The sequence below is a fragment of the Gossypium arboreum genome, chromosome 13 (genome assembly GCF_025698485.1).
Source record: "Gossypium arboreum isolate Shixiya-1 chromosome 13, ASM2569848v2, whole genome shotgun sequence".
Classification (NCBI taxonomy): Eukaryota; Viridiplantae; Streptophyta; class Magnoliopsida; order Malvales; family Malvaceae; genus Gossypium; species Gossypium arboreum.
The window spans coordinates 68,299,586-68,310,416 of record NC_069082.1 but is presented as its reverse complement, the minus strand read 5'-3'; positions in this window follow the sequence as shown (position 1 = coordinate 68,310,416).

Sequence of the window (10,831 nt, the reverse complement as noted above, 5' to 3'; positions counted from 1 at the left end):
TCTTTGTGGTAGATCATCTAATGACTTATAATTCCATTTTTGGGCGTCCCATCATGAAAATGGCTAAGATAATGATTGCAACTTTTTGTATGAAGATTAAGTTCCCACTAGGAAAGGGATAGACTTTATAAAGTTTAACCAGCGAGTAACTAGACAGTGTCATATGTTGTTAATCAAGCAAACACATCAACAACTACCGCAGGGTCAGTGTTCGCAATAGATAGAAGTGGCAGGTCAAGTTTTATATTTAGATAGTTTAGATGTCAGAAGCAATGAGAGAGTTCGTAAACCTGAAGCAGTAGAGGTTATAGAAACTTTTCAATTGTTCTACGATAACACATATAAGTTAGTAAAGATTTCATTAGTGTTTAGTTAAGATTTCATTAGTGTTGGCATAAGAGGAAAAATAGGACTTAGTTTTAGTGTTTGATATAGAATGCAGAAGGTTTGCTCACCAAGTTATGGATGCCATTAGGCAGAAGGTAGGAAAGCTACTTTTAGAGGGATTTATAAGAGAAGTGGTGTACTCAGACTGGTTTTTGAATGTTGTGATGGTTCAGAAGGCTAATGAAAAGTGAAGAATATGCATTGATTTCACCAGCCTTAACAAAGCTTTTTCGAAAGAGAGTTTTCCTTTACCCTCGATTGATAGACATATGGATGCATCCTCAAGCCATAAGTTCATGAGTTTTATGGATGTATTCTTAGGTTACAACCAAATTTCCATGGCTCCAAAAGATCAAGATAAAACAACTTTTGTTATGAAAGAAGGCTTGTTTTGCTATCGTGTTATGCTCATCGTGTTGAAGAACATAGGTGTGAGTTATTAGAGATTAGTTAAAAATATCTTCAGAGAAGAAATTGGTCACAGTGTTAAAGTTTATGTTGATGACATGTTGGTAAAGAGCTCTACTTTGAGGGAGTATATTCAGGATTTGCCTAATACTTTTGCTGTTTCATGAGCTCATAACATGAAGTTGAATATGAAGAAGATGTGCTTTCAGTGTGAGAGCAGGAAAATTCTTAGGCTTTATGGTTTCAAAAAGAGGGATATAAGCGAACATTGAGAAGATTTGGGTCATTCTAGATATTCTTTCCCCGAACACCATTAAGGACATTCAACGCTTAACAGAGAGAGTGGTTATACTTAATAAGTTCGTCTTCAAGATGGAAGATAAGTGCTTAACCTTCTTTAAAGCTTGAAGAACTTCTTTTAGTTGGACAGAAAAATATCGAGCTAATTTTAAGAAGCGAAAGTTATATCTCATGTCCCCACTACTTCTGATGTCACCTTGTGTGGGGGAGACTCTTTACCTTTATCTGGCGACCTTGGAAGAAACGATAATAACAGTTTTGAGCAGAACAGAAGGGGTTCGCCAGTTTCCAGTATATTACATTAGTAAGATGTTATAGAACGGTGAAAAATGGTATTCAAAGACAGAAAAACTCATTTTCACTTTTATAGTGGCAACTCACAAGTTGCGACCTTACTTCTAGGCTTACCTCGTGACTGTCATGACAAATCAGCCCATCAATGATGTTGTGTCTAGAGTGGATACTTCAGGTAGAATAACCAAATGGGGAATCAAATTGGTAGAATTTTGAATAGAATATGCTCTAAGAACAATGATCAAGCCTTAGATCGTAGCCAATTTCATGGTGGAATGCTCTTTCAACAAATCATTAAGCCCTATAGGTAATTTGTAATTTCAAACACTATTATTCACATTAATGATACAGTAACATGTCACACAAATTATTGGAATTTTATTTGACAAATACTTATTTTGTCTTATAATGTTTTATTATAGGTATAGATTTGACTCTAAAAATTTTCTTCTGCAGATTACATAAGATGTAGTAGTTAGCTCATCATAGGGGCAAACAAGTTTAGTTGCAATGCCAAAATGCTAGACAATTTATGTTGATGGCTCGAAAATGAAGATAGGATCAAGAGTGGGTGTTCTTCTGGTAGACCCTAGTGAGAACGAGAGGTAGTATAGGCTATCTTTTCAACTTCAAGGCATCTAACAACGTTACAGAATATGAAACTGTAACGCCCTTAACCCGTATTCGTCATCAGAACAGGGTTTCAGAGCATTACCAAAACTTTTAGAATATTTTACAAATAATTTATGTAAATTACTTTTCATTAACCGAGATCATTCAAAACGTCCCTTAGTTGGACCCTCAAGCCCAATACAAGCCTTAGAATCGAGTTGTGACTTAATTGGAACCTCTACGAATTTTTTGTAAAATTATAAAAATTTTCAAAAGTGCAGGGCTCAAACGCCTGTGTGGTCCAAGGGACACGCCCGTGTGACCTTAGAACACGCCCGTACTGGAGGTCGTGTTCGACCTCGTGTAACTCTCTGACTTGTACACATGGTCATGCCACATGCCTGTGTGCTAGGCCATGTGGTTAATTAATTCAATTCAAAATTAGGTGTAGGTTTCACACGGCCAAAACACATGCTCGTGTTCTAGGCTGTGTAGCACATACTGTAACATCCTAAATTAGGGTCTAGTCGAAACAGTGGTTTTGAGACCACAAATCTGAAATAAAAATAATTATTTTATGATTATTTGATGGTCCATTACATGATTTCATGTTTGTGTGAAATTTTCATGAAGAAATTCTATGCCTAAGATGTCCAATTTGACTTTAGGGACCAAATTGAATAAGTTGTAAAACTTGTGTTCTAGAAGCTTTAAGCATGAAATTGCATTGGATTATTAATTAGAGGTTGTTAAATGACAATTTTACCAAGTTCTAAAATTTTGGACAAAAATGGGCATGAATAGGAAAAAATTGAAAGAAAGGCCTTAAGGGCATTTTTGTCTTTTGGTAAATAAAAGAATAAAAAGGGAAAAAGAAAGTAAAATTTGTCCATCTTCTTCTTGCTTGTGCCGAAATTCCAAGGGTCACCATAGCTAGGGTTTATTCATCTTTTCAAGCTGGATTGTAAGTCCTCCTTAGCCCCGTTTTTAATGCTCTTTACATTTCTGAAGTTGTCATCAACCGATCTAGTTATTTCTACCATTATTTTGAGGTAGGGTTCAGGTATGAAATTTGAACCATGTGTAACATGGTTGTATTTTGATGTTTAATGGAGGAATATGAATGTTTGATGTGTGATAAACATCTTTTACTAAGTGATTTTTAGTGAAAACACCTAAAAAGGGCTTGTTTATAAAAGGTGTAAAAATGAGTAGTAGAAATGTGAAATAAAGGAAAATATGGGCTGATATGAGATAGAATATGATTCGGCTAGGCTTGGGTAACCAAGAAATTGCATGCATTTCATTTTACGTGCCTAGGGACTAAAGTGTAAATAAGTAAAAAGTTAGGGGTAAAAAGGAAATTTTACCAAAGTATGTGTTATGGGTCTATATGAGCAATGTATGTATTAAACAAGCTGGATTTGGTATTATATATCAAGAAAAATGTGATTTGGGTCTTGATCGGGGGAAAAATAAGATTTACAAGGATTAGACTTGTTTCTATCATTTTTGTATCGAGGTAAGTTCATTTGCAAATAATGCAACATAATGCAACATGTACCATACTTTGAATGCTTTAATATTGCATGTGTGATAAATACTTACATAATTGATATGTTGTTGTATTATGTGTTTATTGCCTAAATTTTATCATGAAATATACTTTGATTATTTTATGAGTTTGTGATTGGTGCCATGAATATTGAAATCGACATTACGAGCAAGCTCAATAGAAATATGGTATCGAAGAATCCCGTTTGATCCCTAGGAATAGTTAGGATACAAGTGACATGTCACTAGGAATTATGTAATCTGAACTCATTGAGTTATGGTCTGAGTTCATGATATATGTGACATCCAAACTCATTGAGTTGTGGTCTGAGTTCGTGATATATGTGACACATGTTTTGGCATTCGGGTACTGGTCTCGTATATTTTATTGATGGTGAGCAGACTCGTGAGTAGCTCGTAAACGAGCAACATATGATCTAAGATATGAAGTAACATTGGCTACATATAAGGCACTTAGGTGCAAACTTTTAATGTATCCGATAGTATTTTGGGTGTTCAACGAGTAATTCAAAGAAGTTCTATGAGTGATTGTAACTATTGCATCAAGACACGAAAGTAAGTTATTGTGCTAGTGGGCACAAGTATGTACATTGAACTCATGTGAATGACATGAAATATGATGAGCTCGTGGTAAGAATATGTATTCATATTATATATGAGGAATAAGTTTATGAGAATTGATAAAATGCAAGATTATGTTCGTTATGTTAAATGCATGATTTAAGCTTGTTTAAGTTGCCTTTTATTTGCATGTGAACTTACTAAGATTTATGCTTACCCTCTTTCTTTTCCATCTCTTATTGTTTCACCAAGCTAGCTCAGGGATCGGAGAATGTCGGAGACTCCATCACATTATCAATTGAACATTTGGGTATAGTTAGTTTTATCATTTTGGATATGGCATGTATAGGGACTTGGCCTTTTTGTTATGTGTCATATTGATTAGCCAATGTGTTGGCTCATGATGTTATTATGATTATTTTGTATATGGCCATGAGAGGTGGCTCATATTGATTATTTTGGGTTTTAACCCTAATTATTGATGCATGCATGCAAATGTGCTTATGCTTTAATGTGGTTATAGTTGTTTATGGTTAATGAGTGTGATGGATGGCATGTATGATGGGTGTAGGAAATATGATTAATGTGTTTGCCTATAAATGTGGTGCAAATGTATAACTTGAAAATGGGTTAGTAATGATAATAGTCAAATATGTAATTGGTGTGGGATGACATATAAAAGTATAATAATTTGGATAGGTGATATGTTGACATTGTCAAGTCATATTTTAACCATGAATGTGTTTCCTTAAGTGATTAAAGGTGTCATATTGCATGTCATGAAGTGGATCTAAGTCTGTACGTGCTTAAGGGTGGCGAATGGCTTGGAAAATAGCCTAGAAATTTTCCATACTGTTAGACACACAGGCATGTGTCTAGGCCACGTGTGACATATGGTCTGCCCCATGGGCGTGCAATCTGGTCGTGTGTCCCCTGCACCCTAATTATGCAAAACAAAATGCCTATTAGTAAACATACGGGCAGAGACATGGCTATTGTCTCAGTCGTGTGAAGGACACGGCCATGGGACATGGGCATGTTCCCAGGCCGTGTGAAGTCTGCACTGAATTTTTGAAATTTAATTCGCCATATGGCCTCAGCACACGGGTGTGTAACTTGGTCATGTGACCTTATTTGCTTGATGATGTCATAGTTAGAGAGTTACATGGGCTGAGGACACGGGCGTGTGTGACCATACGGCCTACCCACATAGGCATGTGACTCTCCAAAATAAGAAAATTTTCTAAGTGTTAAAAGGTTTCGAAAGTTCTCAGGTTAGTCCCGAACCTCTTTCGATGTATATTTTGGGTTTTGTAGACCCTTATAAGGGACAATTTTCATGTGATTGAAAAGTTTTAAATGGGGATGAAACTTTATGGCTTGATTTTTTATGTTTATTTGTGTTTAAGTTTGGTAATGCGTCGGACCCTATCCTGGCTTTGGATATGGGTAAGGGGTGTTACATTTAGTGGTATCAGAGCACGATTTAGTCGATTTTCAGACTAACGTAGCATGTGTATGAGTCTAGCTATACATGCCATATATATATTATGACAGTGTGACGATTCCTGGTGATTTAAAAATGTGTTTTCATATAGTAAATGGATCCCGATAGAGCAATGGCGGATGATGTTAAAAGTAATGCACCTGCTCCCACTGAAGGAGCAATGCCATCTGATAGTAGACCCACAACTGTTAGTAGAGGAGAAGGAGGTAGAGAAGCCTTTCTCCACATGATTGATGCCTGGTACATGGAGTTCGTTCGTATGAACCGGAACGCTCAATCTCCTCCACCCCCTCCAAATCCCAAACCAGTACCTCAAGTGCCTCAAGGTATAGATTTTATGAGGTTTCATAGAACCCCAGTTGATAGAATTCAAAAGCAAGGAGATGAGGAGTTTAGGGCCAATGCCGAAGATGATCCCAAAAGGGCAGAATTTTGGCTCGAGAATTCTATTCGGGTATTCGATGAGCTATCCTGCACACCTGATGAATGTTTAAAGTGTGCTATTTCCTTATTGAGAGATGCGACATATCATTGATTGAAATCGTGAGTTTCGGTGGTGCCGAGAGAAAGGGTCACATGTGAATTCTTTCAAGAAGAGTTCCGAAAGAAATACATCGGTGAGCGCTTTGTCGATCAGAAGCGTAAGGAATTTCTCGATTTGAAACAAGGCCACGTGTCAGTTACTGAGTATGAAAAAATGTTTGTTCGGCTCAGTAAATATGCTCGAGAGTGTGTATCCTTCGAGGCTAAAATGTGTAGAAGTTTCAAAGATGGACTTAATGAGGACATTAGAGTGTTAGTGGGTATTCTTGAGCTGAAGGAAGGAGTTGACCAAGGAGAGGAGAAGAGCTGAAGCTGCGGCTAGAGATATAAGAAAGAAACGAATGAGCAAGTCACTTCTATCTCAATCTAAGAAATCCAGAGATATGTATTCTCGTTCTCATGTTTCGGTTGGGCATTCGTACAAAAACCGTAATGATAGAGCTTAGGCTACATCTGTGGCTAGTGTGGGTAATGATAGAGCTCTCAGACTCGAGTGCCAACAATGTGGTAGAGGTCATTTTAGTAAGTGTAGGGTGAGCGATGGATCTTGTTTTCGATGTGGTTCTTAAGATTACTATATCAAAGACTATCCTGAAATGGTCAAGAAAGAAAAAATTCAGAGTACAAGGCCGGGTAGTACGACTACAAGAGGGAGACCCTCAAGAAATACAAATAATAGGGCTAGTAGTAAGAATGTAACAAGAGATACGACAGTGAGATCTGTAGCTAGAGCTCTGGTTAGGGCCTATGCTATACATGTGCATGAGGACGCATCTTCTCCCGACGTGATTACTAGTACTTTTTCTCTTTATGACACTTCTGTTATTGCCTTGATTGACCCTGGTTCTACTCATCCATATGTGTGCATGAAATTGGTATCTAGCATGAATATACCAGTTGAGTCTACGAAATTTATGATTAAAGTGTCAAACCCGTTAGGCAAGCATGTTTTAGTTGATAAGGTATGTAAGAAATGTCCTTTGATAATTAGAGATCATTGTTTTCTGGCTGACTTAATGTTATTACCGTTTGATGAATTTGATGTTATATTGGGCATGGATTGGTTGACACTTCATGATGCTATAGTGAATTGTAGACAAAAAGTTTTTGAATTGAAATGTGAAAATGGTGAAATTCTCCAGGTTGAAGTAGATGAGTCAGATAAGTTTCTAATTGTGATTTCTTCGATGTTTGCTCAGAAATGTATTAAAAAGGGATGCGAAGCTTATTTGGCTTATGTGTTAAATATGAAAAAGTCTGAATCAAGGATTGAATCAGTACCTTTTGTATGTGAGCATCTGGATGTGTTCCCGGAAGAGCTACCTGGATTACCTCCTGTTAAGGAAGTTGAGTTTGGCATTGAGTTAGTCCCTGGTGCATGACTTATCTTGATTGCTCCATATAGAATGGCCCCGACTGAATTGAAAGAACTGAAGTCACAGTTGCAAGAATTGACCGGAAAGGGTTTTGTGAGACTGAGGTTTTCGCAGTGGGGTACTCCGGTATTATTCTTGAAAAAGAAAGACGAATCTATGAGGTTATGTATAAATTACCGATAGCTCAATAAAGTAAAAATTAAGAACAAATATCCTTCGCCAAGGATTGACGACTTGTTTTACCAGTTGAAAGGAGCGACATGGTTTTCAAAGATAGACTTAAGGTCCGGTTACTACCAGTTGAGAGTGAAAGACTCAGATGTACCGAAAACTACTTTTCAGACAAAGTATGGTCATTATGAGTTTCTTTTCATGCCTTTTGGTTTAACAAATGCTCTTGTGGCATTTATGGATTTGATGAACCGTATTTTTCGATCGTATTTGGATGATTTTTTTGTCGGTTTTATTGATGACATATTGAATTATTCTCGCGATGAATCCGAGCATGCTGGACACTTAAGGGATGTTTTGCAAACCTTGAGAAACAAGCAGTTGTATGCTAAGTTTAGTAAAAGTGAGTTTTGGCTTTGAGAAGTTGGATTCTTGGGCCACATTGTTTCAAGTGATGGTATTAGAGTAGACCCAAGTAAGATCTCGGCTATTGTTGAATGGAAACTGTCGAGGAATGTAACTGAGGTTAGAAGCTTTCTAGGCTTGGCTGGTTATTACAAATGGTTTGTTAAAGGATTCTCCATGATTGCTAATCCAATGTTGAAGTTGTTACAGAAAGGTGTTAAGTTCGAATGGACAGAAAAGTGTCAATAGAGTTTTGAGAAATTAAAGGCATTGTTAACTGAGGCCCCGGTTTTGGTACAACCTGAGTCAGGTAAAGAACTTATGATTTATAGTGATGCTTCCTTAAATGGTTTGGGATGTGTACTTATGCAAGAGGGTAAAGTCGTAGCTTATACTTCGAGATAGTCTTAGCCTTACGAGAAAAGTTATTTGACACATGACTTAAAGTTGGTCGCCATGGTGTTTGCTTTGAAGATTTGGCGACATTATTTATTTGGTGGGAAATGCCATGTCTATACCGATCATAAAAGTCTTAAGTATTCGATGACAGAAAAGGATTTGAACTTGCGGTAATGAAGATGGTTGGAACTATTAAAAGATTATAAGCTTGTGATCGATTACTGTTTGGGTAAGGCGAATGTGGTTGCCGATGCTTTAAGTAGGAAGTCGTTGTTCGCCTTGAGGGCTATGAATACATGGCTAACCTGGTCCGATGATGGTTCAATTCTAGCTGAGTTTTAAGCTAGATCGACTTTTCTTCAATAGATTTGTGATGCTCAATAAGTTGATAAAGAGTTACAAGCTAAGAGAATTCAGTGTGAGTCCAACAGTGAACCGAATTTTCTGAGTGAGTCCGATGGTTGTTTAAGATTTCGTGGTAGGATTTGTGTTCCGAAAGACATTGAGTTGATTCAGAATATTTTACATGAAGTGTACAACGGTTGTTTCTCAATTCACCCGGGCAGCACAAAGATGTATAATAACTTGAAGATGGTACGAAAAGAGATATCTCAGAGTTTGTATCGAAATGCTTAGTTTTTCAGCAAGTAAAGGCTGAACACCAAGTACCTTCAGGTTTACTTCAGCCTATCATGGTCCCTGAATGGAAATAGGACCGAATTACTATGGATTTTGTGACAGGGTTGCCTTTAACTCTGAAAAAGAAAGATGCCATATGGGTTATTGTCGATAGACTGACTAAATCGGCTCACTTTATCCCGGTACGTACCGATTTCTCACTTGATAAGTTAGCTGAATTGTACATTGGTGAAATTGTGAGACTTTATAGAGTACCTATATCGATTCCATCGGATAGAGATCTTAGGTTTACATCACGATTTCGGAAAAGGTCAAGATGCTTTGAGTACAAAGCTGAATTTTAGCACTGCTTTTTATTTGTAGACTGATGGTCAGTCTGAGCGAGTAATTCAGATTTTGGAAGACATGCTCCGATGTTGTGTATTAGAATTCCAAGGTATTTGAGAAAAGTATCTACCGCTAGTGGAGTTTGCCTATAAGAACAGTTATCAATCGAGTTTGAAAATGACTCCTTATAAGGCACTGTACGGACCTAAGTACCGAACACCTTTTTATTGGACCGAGCTGAGAGAAAATCAGATTCACAGAGTTGATCTAGTATGGAAATCGAAGAGAAAGTGAAGGTGATTCGTGATTGTTTGAAAGCCGCTTCAGATAGACAGAAATCTTGCGCGGATTTGAAACGGAAGGAAATTGAGTATCAAGTCGGTGATAAAGTATTTTTGAAAGTGTCGCCATGGAATAAGGTTTTGAGATTTGGCAAGAAGGGCAAGTTGAGTCCTCGTTTTATAGGATCGTATGAGACCACTGAGAGTATAGGGCCAGTTGCTTATCGGTTGGCTTTACTATCAAGGTTGGAAAAGATTCATGATGTATTTCGTGTGTCTATGTTACACCACTATAGATCAGATCCTTCACATGTAATTTCACTGACAGAGGTTGAGATTCGACCGGATATCACTTATGGTGAAGAACCGATTAAGATTTTGGCTCAAGAGGTCAAATGGTTGAGAAATAAAAGGATTGCTATGGTGAAAGTGTTATGGCAAAGACACGAGGCTGAAGAGGCCACTTGGGAGCCCGAGGAGACCATAAGGAAACAGTACCAAACCTTTTCATTGGTAAGATTTTCGGGGACAAAAATCCTTAAAGGGAGGAGAGTTGTAACATCCCGAATTAGGGTCTAGTCAAAATAGTGGTTTTGAAACCACAAATCTGAAATAAAAATAATTATTTTATGATTATTTGATGGTTCGTTACATGATTTCATGTTTGTGTGAAATTTTCATGAAGAAATTCTATGCCTAAGATGTCCAATTTGACTTTAGGGACCAAATTGAATAAGTTGTAAAACTTGTGTTCTAGAAGCTTTAAGCATGAAATTGCATTGGATTATTAATTAGAGGTTGTTAAATGACAATTTTACCAAGTTCTAAAATTTTGGACAAAAATGGGCATGAATAGGAAAAAATTGAAAGAAAGGCCTTAAGGGCATTTTTGTCTTTTGGTAAATAAAAGAATAAAAAGGGAAAAAGAAAGTAAAATTTGTCCATCTTCTTCTTGCTTGTGGTGAAATTCCAAGGGTCACCATATCTAGGGTTTATTCATCTTTTCAAGCTTTATTGTAAGTGCTCCCTAGCCCCGTTTTTAATGT